Source organism: Anopheles gambiae, chromosome 2 (genome assembly GCF_943734735.2).
Source record: "Anopheles gambiae chromosome 2, idAnoGambNW_F1_1, whole genome shotgun sequence".
Taxonomy (NCBI): domain Eukaryota; kingdom Metazoa; phylum Arthropoda; class Insecta; order Diptera; family Culicidae; genus Anopheles; species Anopheles gambiae.
In genome coordinates this window covers 61,298,425-61,307,224 of record NC_064601.1, presented here as the reverse complement: position 1 = coordinate 61,307,224, position 8,800 = coordinate 61,298,425, and the positions used below count along the sequence as shown (strand labels likewise).

At 46.9% G+C, this 8,800-nt stretch overlaps 1 long non-coding RNA gene across 1 annotated transcript; it reads right to left on the bottom strand.

Annotated features, from left to right (window-relative positions):
• Nucleotides 1-6,120: 6,120 nt before the first annotated feature.
• LOC133391613 (uncharacterized) lies at nt 6,121-6,578 on the bottom strand. The gene is made up of 2 exons (XR_009765102.1): nt 6,276-6,578; nt 6,121-6,214 (listed from the first exon to the last, which is right to left on the bottom strand). It is a non-coding gene; the product is annotated as an uncharacterized LOC133391613 (long non-coding RNA).
• Nucleotides 6,579-8,800: the final 2,222 nt, after the last annotated feature.

Here is an 8,800-nt window from a genome sequence, read left to right as displayed (position 1 = left end):
TGGCTCTTGGCAAATGATGCCTTCATTAATTTTTTCAATTGAATTTATACTCTAAAAATGCTGACCGTCGTCGATCAGCATTTTCTTCTTAGCCTATGTTTTCCATAAAATCGTTAAAAAAGCGCGTTTAATCACTGGCGCGTTGCATAACGTAGCTATTCAGCAAGTATTGCTACCTAGCAACACTTTGTTTTTAAGGCTAAATGATCGTAAACGACAGAAGGAAAGGAGGAAAAGGAGAGAAAGGAATGAGGAGGGAAAGGATGGAAAGGATGGAAAGGAGAGAAAGGAGGGAAAGGAGGGAAAGGAGGGAAAGGAGGGAAAGGAGGGAAAGGAGGGAAAGGAGGGAAAGGAGGGAAAGGAGGGAAAGGAGGGAAAGGAGGGAAAGGAGGGAAAGGAGGGAAAGGAGAGAAAGGTGGGAAAGGAGGGAACGGTTGGAAAGGAGGGATAGGTTGGTAAGGAGGGAAAGGAGGGAAAGGAGGGAAATGAGGGAAAGGAGGGAAAGGAGGGAAAGGAGGGAAAGGAGGGAAAGGAGGGAAAGGAGGGAAAGGAAGGAAAGGAGGGAAAGGAGGGAAAGGAGGGAAAGGAGGGAAAGGAGGGAAAGGAGGGAAAGGTTGGAAAGGAGGGAAAGGAGGGAAAGGAGGGAAGGAGAGAAAGAAGGGAAAGGATGGAAATGAGGTAAAGGAGGGAAAGGAGGGAAAAGAGGGAAAGGATGAAAAAGAGGGAAAGGATCGAAAAAAAGGGAAAGGAGGGAAAGGAGGGAAAGCACAATAATAAACGCACCAACTGGCTCTTGGCAAATAATGCCTTCATTATTTTTTTTTCAAATGAATTTATACTCTAAAAATGCTGACCGTCGTCGATCAGCATTTCCTTCTTAGCCTATGTCTTCCATTAAATCGTTACATTCCATTTAATCGTTAAGCGCGTTTAATCGCTGGCGCGTTGCATAACGTAGCTATTCAGCAAGTATTGCTACCTAGCAACACTTTGTTTTTAAGGCTAAATTATCGTAAGCGACAGACGGAAAGGAGGAAAAGGAGGGAAAGGAATGAGGAGGTGTTGGAATTGGGATAATTATTTTCGAACTTAAATTTGAATTGTACATAAAACAAAGCGTTAGGAAACTAAGATTAGGTTATAAACTACTCGACATTAGAAACTGCTCGATCTACACGAATTATGAACTGCATGAAATATTATATACAAAAAAGGACAAACGAATATACAGTTGCAAACCGACCAGCGATAAAGGTGTACACTTTCCTATTCAAATTTCCTCCAAATATCACAGCCAGCCCCTTTTCGTGAATATATTTCACATTTTTGGTCCTTCGAGCCGGATCGTGATATACGGAGAAGAAATAAGTTTCATTCTGCATCAAGAGTGGAATTCGGTATTCGTCGTCAAGTGTGCAAGTCATTCCGTGACAATTCCCGCCATCGCATATCGCCCCGCATCAAGGGCAACGGTCGGTTACACGCCATCATTTTGAATTTCGCGCCATCGCTTTGCTCGTTATTTTCGTGTGATATCGCAGTATTTTATTTGTGCAATGGATAAGAAAATTAAAGCAGTGCAACTGAAAAAGAGGATCGCCCTGGAGAACATAAAATCGCTGGAACGGTTCCAGGCGAAATATTCGAGTGATGATGCCAAGCAGATTCCGGAGGTGTTAGAAGATCTGGCGAAACATAAGGAAGAGTTTTTCACCGCAGTTTCGAAACTGGAAGAGCTTGAAGATAAAGACGAAGCGGTCGAAGCCAGCATAATGGAACGGATCAACATTGAAGAACGCTGTCGCAAGCTAAAATCATTTCTACGGGAAAGACAGCCAAAAGAAGAAGGTTCGCTCAACGATACAACGGGCTTGGCTTCCTCAACGCTTGCATTCGGTCGACCCCACGCGCCAAATTTACGTTTGCCCAAAATCGAACTTCCAACATTTGACGGAGATCACACAAAATGGCTTTCTTTCCGAGATCGCTTCATCGCAATGATCGACGCTTCAGCCGAGCTTCCATCTATCGCGAAGCTACAATACTTACTGTCATCGTTGAAGGGGGACGCGGCGGTACCCTTCGAGCATACACCTTTAACGGCGGACAACTATTCGGTTACCTGGGCGGCGCTTCTTAAACGGTACGACAATTCTCGTCTTTTGATTCGCGAATACTATCGCAAATTGCACTACCTTCCGGGAGTGCAATTGGTGTGCGTTGACAAGCTCACGCACCTGGTGGATGAATTCACCCGCTTCGTCAACGGGTTGAAAAAGCTGAACGAACCGGTTGACTCGTGGGACACACCCCTCTCAAACATGCTGCTGATGAAGTTGGATCGAGAGACATTGTTGGCTTGGGAGAAACATTCCGTGCACTTCACGACGGACAAATATAAGGATGTGATCGACTTCGTGCAAGATCGTATCCAAATCTTGAAATCGACCAACAACTTCGTGAAGGATCAAGCAGCTAGTGGTATCAAGGTGGCCGGTCTCATTCGTCAACCAGGGCAACGGAGATTCATCGCGAATGCAGCTACATCTCGCTCGGCTCCTGCTGCATCGACTGCGCACACCCAACAGCCAAAGTGTCCATTGGAGTGTTCCGAAGACCACACACTGCGCAACTGTCCAGTGTTCATCGCCAAGGAGGTCCAACAGCGACGGGACGTCGTCGCATCGAAGCGGCTGTGCTGGAACTGTTTGAGCAGCAATCATCAGGTTAGAGCGTGCAAGTCGGATTATTCGTGTCGCACGTGTCGTGAGCGTCATCACACACTTCTACATCATTCACCACCCTATGCTCCACCCGCAACGGTAACATTGTCAGCTCAGTCGAATGAAGACAATGTGTTTCTGGCGACGGCAAACATCCAGATCAAGGATGACTACGGGAACACCCATGAAGCAAGGGCGTTGTTGGATTCGGGATCCATGTCTAATTTCATCGCTGAGGAGTTCGCACGGAAACTGCTGACGAGTCGCAAAAGGGTCAACGTCGCTGTATCGGGCATCGGCAATGCAGTACAGCAGATCAAGGGTTCCATCGTCGCTACCGTTCAGTCCAAGACACAACCCTTCGCAACGGAGATGACTTTCTTGGTTCTGGACACGCCATCCGCAAACATCCCTACATCACCAACGGACGTCTCTTCATGGAAAATGCCGGACGTGGCATTGGCGGACAGCACCTTTAACAGTCCGGGGCAAATCGACATCGTCATCGGAGGCGATACGTTCTGGGAGCTCCACACCGGTCGCAAGTGCTCTATCGGTAGAGGCAAACCGTGGCTGGTCGAAACCCACTTTGGTTGGGTTGCCACCGGCAACACTCATCATTCGTCAGTCGGTCCGCGGCTGTGCCATCTATCTGCATACGACACCCCACTGGAGGAGACCATGCAGCGGTTCTGGGAGAGTGAAACCATAGCCGAGGATCCTGTGCTATCGGTTGAGGCGAATGCTTGCGAGAAGCATTTCGCAGCAACAACTGTTCGCAACTCAAGTGGAAGGTATGTCGTTAGTTTGCCATTTAACTCCAACCCTAATATCGTTTTAGGAGAGTCGAAGGAAATAGCCGATCGCAGACTGCGTTGTATCGAACGGCGGTTGAACACCAATGCTAAAATGAAAGAAGAGTATGTTAAATTTATGAAAGAATATGAGCATTTGGGGCATATGAAGCGGCTTACCAGTCCTGCAAACGATTCGGTAGAGCATTACTACCTCCCACATCACGCTGTCATTAAGGAATCAAGCACAACCACGAAGGTGCGTGTCGTGTTCGATGCATCCTGTAAGACTTCGAGTGGTTACTCATTGAACGACAAACTCTTCGTGAGACCAGTCGTTCAAGAAGATCTTTTATCGATTATCCTTCGGTTTCGTTCTCGTGCCATTGCTCTCACTGCAGACGTAGAGAAGATGTATCGGCAAATTTTACATAGCCCTCATGACCGTAACTATCTGCGCATCCGGTACAGAGAACATCCTGCAGATCCTATATCGACATTTGAGCTACAGACGGTTACGTACGGCACAGCCTCTGCTCCATTTTTAGCAACCAGGACCCTAAAACAGATTGCTCTTGACCACAAGGAAGAGTATCCTTTGGCAATGAACGCGGTCATGAACGATTTTTACGTAGATGATTTGCTAACGGGTACCGATGATTTGTCCGAAGCAATCGTTATACAAAGGCAAATCTCAGACATGCTAAATTCAGCTGGCTTCACGCTGAAGAAATGGGCATCGAACCGCTCCGAAGCATTGAAGAACGTTCCTTCAGAAGATGTGGCGGTACAACTCTCGCACGAGTGGAAGAGCTCGAAACAAGTATCCACACTAGGCATTGTTTGGGAACCGGCAACTGATACACTACGGTTTCGTATTGAGATACCACCTACAACACCCAGCATGACGAAAAGGTTAATTTTGTCATATATCGCCAAGATATTTGATCCCCTCGGGCTACTGGGCCCAACGATCATCATCGCAAAGATGTTCATGCAGCAACTATGGGCTCTCAAGATTCATGGAAAGGCATATGACTGGGACAGCGAGCTACCATCGCACTTACAGCATGAATGGTCGAAATTTCACTCTACATTATCTTCACTACGCAATTTGACAGTCCCACGGTACATATCGCAATGCACGGCAACAAGTCTGCAAATTCATATCTTTGCTGACGCATCACAACTAGCATATGGTGCTTGTTGCTACATTCGGGCTGAAAGCATGGAAGGAGTCACCGTGCAGCTGCTAACAGCCAAGTCAAAGGTCGTTGCGTTATCCAATTCACATTCCATAGCTCGATTGGAATTATGTGCAGCACGACTAGCCACACTTCTTTACGAGAAAGTCCAGCAATCACTGAAAATTTCTGCTACCACCATCTGTTGGACCGATTCCATGACTGTCCTTCACTGGCTGAATTCAGCACCAAATCGATGGAAGCCCTTCGTTGCAAACAGGGTTGCAAAAATTCAGCACACGGCTGGAATACAATGCTGGAAGCATGTTCCAGGCTCGGACAATCCAGCAGACGACATTTCGCGAGGTTTAACGCCGGAAAAGTTGCTAGTGTGTGAGCGCTGGTGGCACGGGCCACATTGGTTAGCACGCAACTCGGAAGAATGGCCACAGAACACACCATCACCAAGCGAAGATGAGAGCGCAGAAGAAGAAAAAACTATCGTCACGGGTTGCAAGCACAACATTAATCTGCGAATTTCGAAACAGTTTGTTCTCACGATTTTCGATCTACCACAAACTGTAAAGAGTTGTTGCACATTGTTTGCGCTTTATACAAAACGCAAAGCGCCGCGTAGGAAACAAGGTCCATGCTAAGGATATCCCACCGCTCACTGTAGACGAACTCAAGGCGGCAGAACTCAAGTTGTGTTATCTTTCGCAACAAGACACCTTTTCCGAGGAGATACAACACCTGCAGAAGGGCAAAGAGATTCCGAAGAACTCCAAACTGAAATGGATTTCCCCTTTCATAGATACGCAAGGTATTCTGCGCATTGGTGGCCGGCTCAGTAAGGCACATCTGTCGGAATCAGAAAAACACCCGGTAATATTATCACTGTCCGCACTACTAGCTGTTTCGATACACTTGAGTAAGCTGCATGCTGCACCACAACTGCTTTTAGCAACACTACGCCAAAGCTTTTGGATAATTGGCGGTCGCAATTTATGCAAGTCTGTGTACCACAGTTGCCACGCATGTTTTAAGGCCAAACCCACACTTATCAAGCAAAGTATCGCCGATTTGCCAACATCACGAGTCACACCAACAAGACCATTCTCAGTATGCGGAGTAGACTATTGCGGACCAATCTATATAAAACAAACCATACGCAACAGAAGTCCGATTAAAGCATACATCGCCATATTTGTATGTTTTTCAACAAGAGCGGTACATATTGAACTGGTTGGCGATTTAACATCAACAGCATTTATCAATGCACTTCGTCGTTTGATTGCACGTCGTGGTCAAATCAGTGAACTGCATTCCGACAATGCAACCACCTTTAAGGGAGCGGCACATGAGCTGAATCGCGTCTACAAGATGCTAAAGAGCGACGAACACGATCGAGCTGCTATATTTGATTGGTGCGCGATGAATCATATGAAGTGGAAGTTTATCCCACCAAGAGCACCACATTTTGGAGGTTTATGGGAGGCGGCGGTGAAGGCAGCTAAAAAGCATATGGTCAGAACAATAGGAACAACAAGCATCACACAGGAGAGCATGCTTACCCTACTTGCCCAGGTAGAGCAATGTTTGAATTCGCGACCAATTACACCTCTATCCGATGAGCCGTCGGACTTGGAACCATTGACACCGGGACACTTCCTCGTCGGTGGCAATCTGCAAGCGGTACCAATCATCGATTACACCGAGACACCGAGCAACTATTTGAGGGAATACCAGTTGGTACAAAAACATCTGCAAACCATTTGGGCTCGATGGTATCCGGAGTACCTGCAGCAGTTACAAGCTCAAGCCAAATATTGCAACGGGAAATCAGCGGTTCTGAAAGAAAATACACTGGTGATTATTAAGGAATACAATGTACATCCTACCTCGTGGCCGATGGGGCGCATCGTTGCAGTACACCCTGGAAAGGACGATGTTGTTCGCGTCGTTACACTGCGCACTGCTTCAGGGAAGCAAATCGTCCGCGCAGCTAATCGTCTGGCGGTTTTGCCTAATCCGGACGTAATTAGCAACTTAGAGCAGAAGGAAACCACTGGCACTGAGTAACGCGCAGCTGCAAGCCACGCGACATTGTTTACATTTCGCACTCATGGCAGAACAAGATACACGCAACACACATTCACACATCTACACACACGAGCAGTATGATAGGAGATAAGCGTCAGGTTCAAGAGTCGAACTTTTTTTGAATTCTTTTTTGAACTCATTATTGAATTTATATTTTGCATGAAATTTAAAGAAGTTCTTCTTTGGTGGCCGGGAATGTTGGAATTTGGATAATTATTTTCGAACTTAAATTTGAATTGTACATAAAACAAAGCGTTAGGAAACTAAGATTAGGTTATAAACTACTCGACATTAGAAACTGCTCGATCTACACGAATTATGAACTGCATGAAATATTATATACAAAAAAGGACAAACGAATATACAGTTGCAAACCGACCAACGATAAAGGTGTACACTTTCCTATTCAAATTTCCTCCAAATATCACAGCCAGCCCCTTTTCGTGAATATATTTCACAGGAGGGAAAGGATGGAAAGGCGAGATAGGAGGGAAAGGATGGAAATGAGGGAATGGAGGGAACGGAGGGAAAGGAGGGAAAGGAAGGAAAGGAGGGAAAGGAGGGAAAGGAGGGAAAGGAGGGAAAGGAGGGAAAGGAGGGAAAGGAGGGAAAGGAGGGAAAGGAGGGAAAGGAGGGAAAGGAGGGAAAGGAGGGAAAGGAGGGAAAGGAGGGAAAGGAGGGAAAGGAGGGAAAGGAGGGAAAGGAGGGAAAGGAGGGAAAGGAGGGAAAGGAGGGAAAGGAGGGAAAGGAGGGAAAGGAGGGAAAGGAGGGAAAGGAGGGAAAGGAGGGAAAGGTTGGAAAGGAGGGAAAGGAGGGAAAGGAGGGAAGGAGAGAAAGAAGGGAAAGGAGGGCATTTGACTACTTGCCGATCCGTTGGTTAATGCATCCTCTCTGGAGCCACCATTTGTCGCGCACACGAAAGTGTCTTTCGGAGCAGCAACCCAAGACAGGCACAGTACACGCCGACTTAAGCACAATAATAAACGCACCAACTGGCTCTTGGCAAATGATGCCTTCATTAATTTTTTCAATTGAATTTATACTCTAAAAATGCTGACCGTCGTCGATCAGCATTTTCTTCTTAGCCTATGTTTTCCATAAAATCGTTAAAAAAGCGCGCATCGCTGGCGCGATGCATAACGTAGCTATTCAGCAAGTATTGACCAGCAACGCTTCGTTTTTAAAGCTTAATTATCGTCAGCGACAGAGGGAAAGATAAAAAGGAGGGAAAAGAATGAAAGGAGGGAAAGGAGGGAAAGGAGGGAAAGGATGGAAAAGAGGGAAAGGAGGGAAAGGAGGGAAAGGAGGGAAAGGAGGGAAAGGATGGAAAGGATGGAAAGGAGTGAAAGGAGGGAAATAAAGGAAATGGTGTGAAGGAGGGAAAGGAGGGAAAGGAGGGAAAGGAGGGAAAGGAGGGAACGGTTGGAAAGGAGGGATAGGTTGGAAAGGAGGGAAAGGAGGGAAAGGAGGGAAATGAGGGAAAGGAGGGAATGGATGGAAAGGAGGGAAATGAGGGAAAGGAGGAAAAGGAGGGAAATGAGGGAAAGGAGGGAAAGGAGGGAAAGGAGGGATAGGTTGGAAAGGAGGGAAAGGAGGGAAAGGAGGGAAATGAGGGAAAGGAGGGAATGGATGGAAAGGAGGGAAATGAGGGAAAGGAGGAAAAGGAGGGAAATGAGGGAAAGGAGGGAAAGGAGGGACAGGAGGGAAAGGAGGGAAAGGAGGGAAAGGAGGGAAAGGAGGGAAAGGAGGGAAAGGAGGGAAAGGAGGGAAAGGAGGGAAAGGAGGGAATGGAGGGAAAGGAGGGAAAGGAGGGAAGGAGTGAAAGGAGGGAAAGAAGGGAAAGGAGGGAAAGGAGGGAAAGGAGGGAAGGAGAGAAAGAAGGGAAAGAAGGGAAAGGAGGGAAAGGAGGGAAAGGATGGAAATGAGGGAAAAAAAGGGAAAGGAGGGAAAGGAGGGAAAGCACAATAATAAACTTACCAACTGGCTCTTGGCAAAT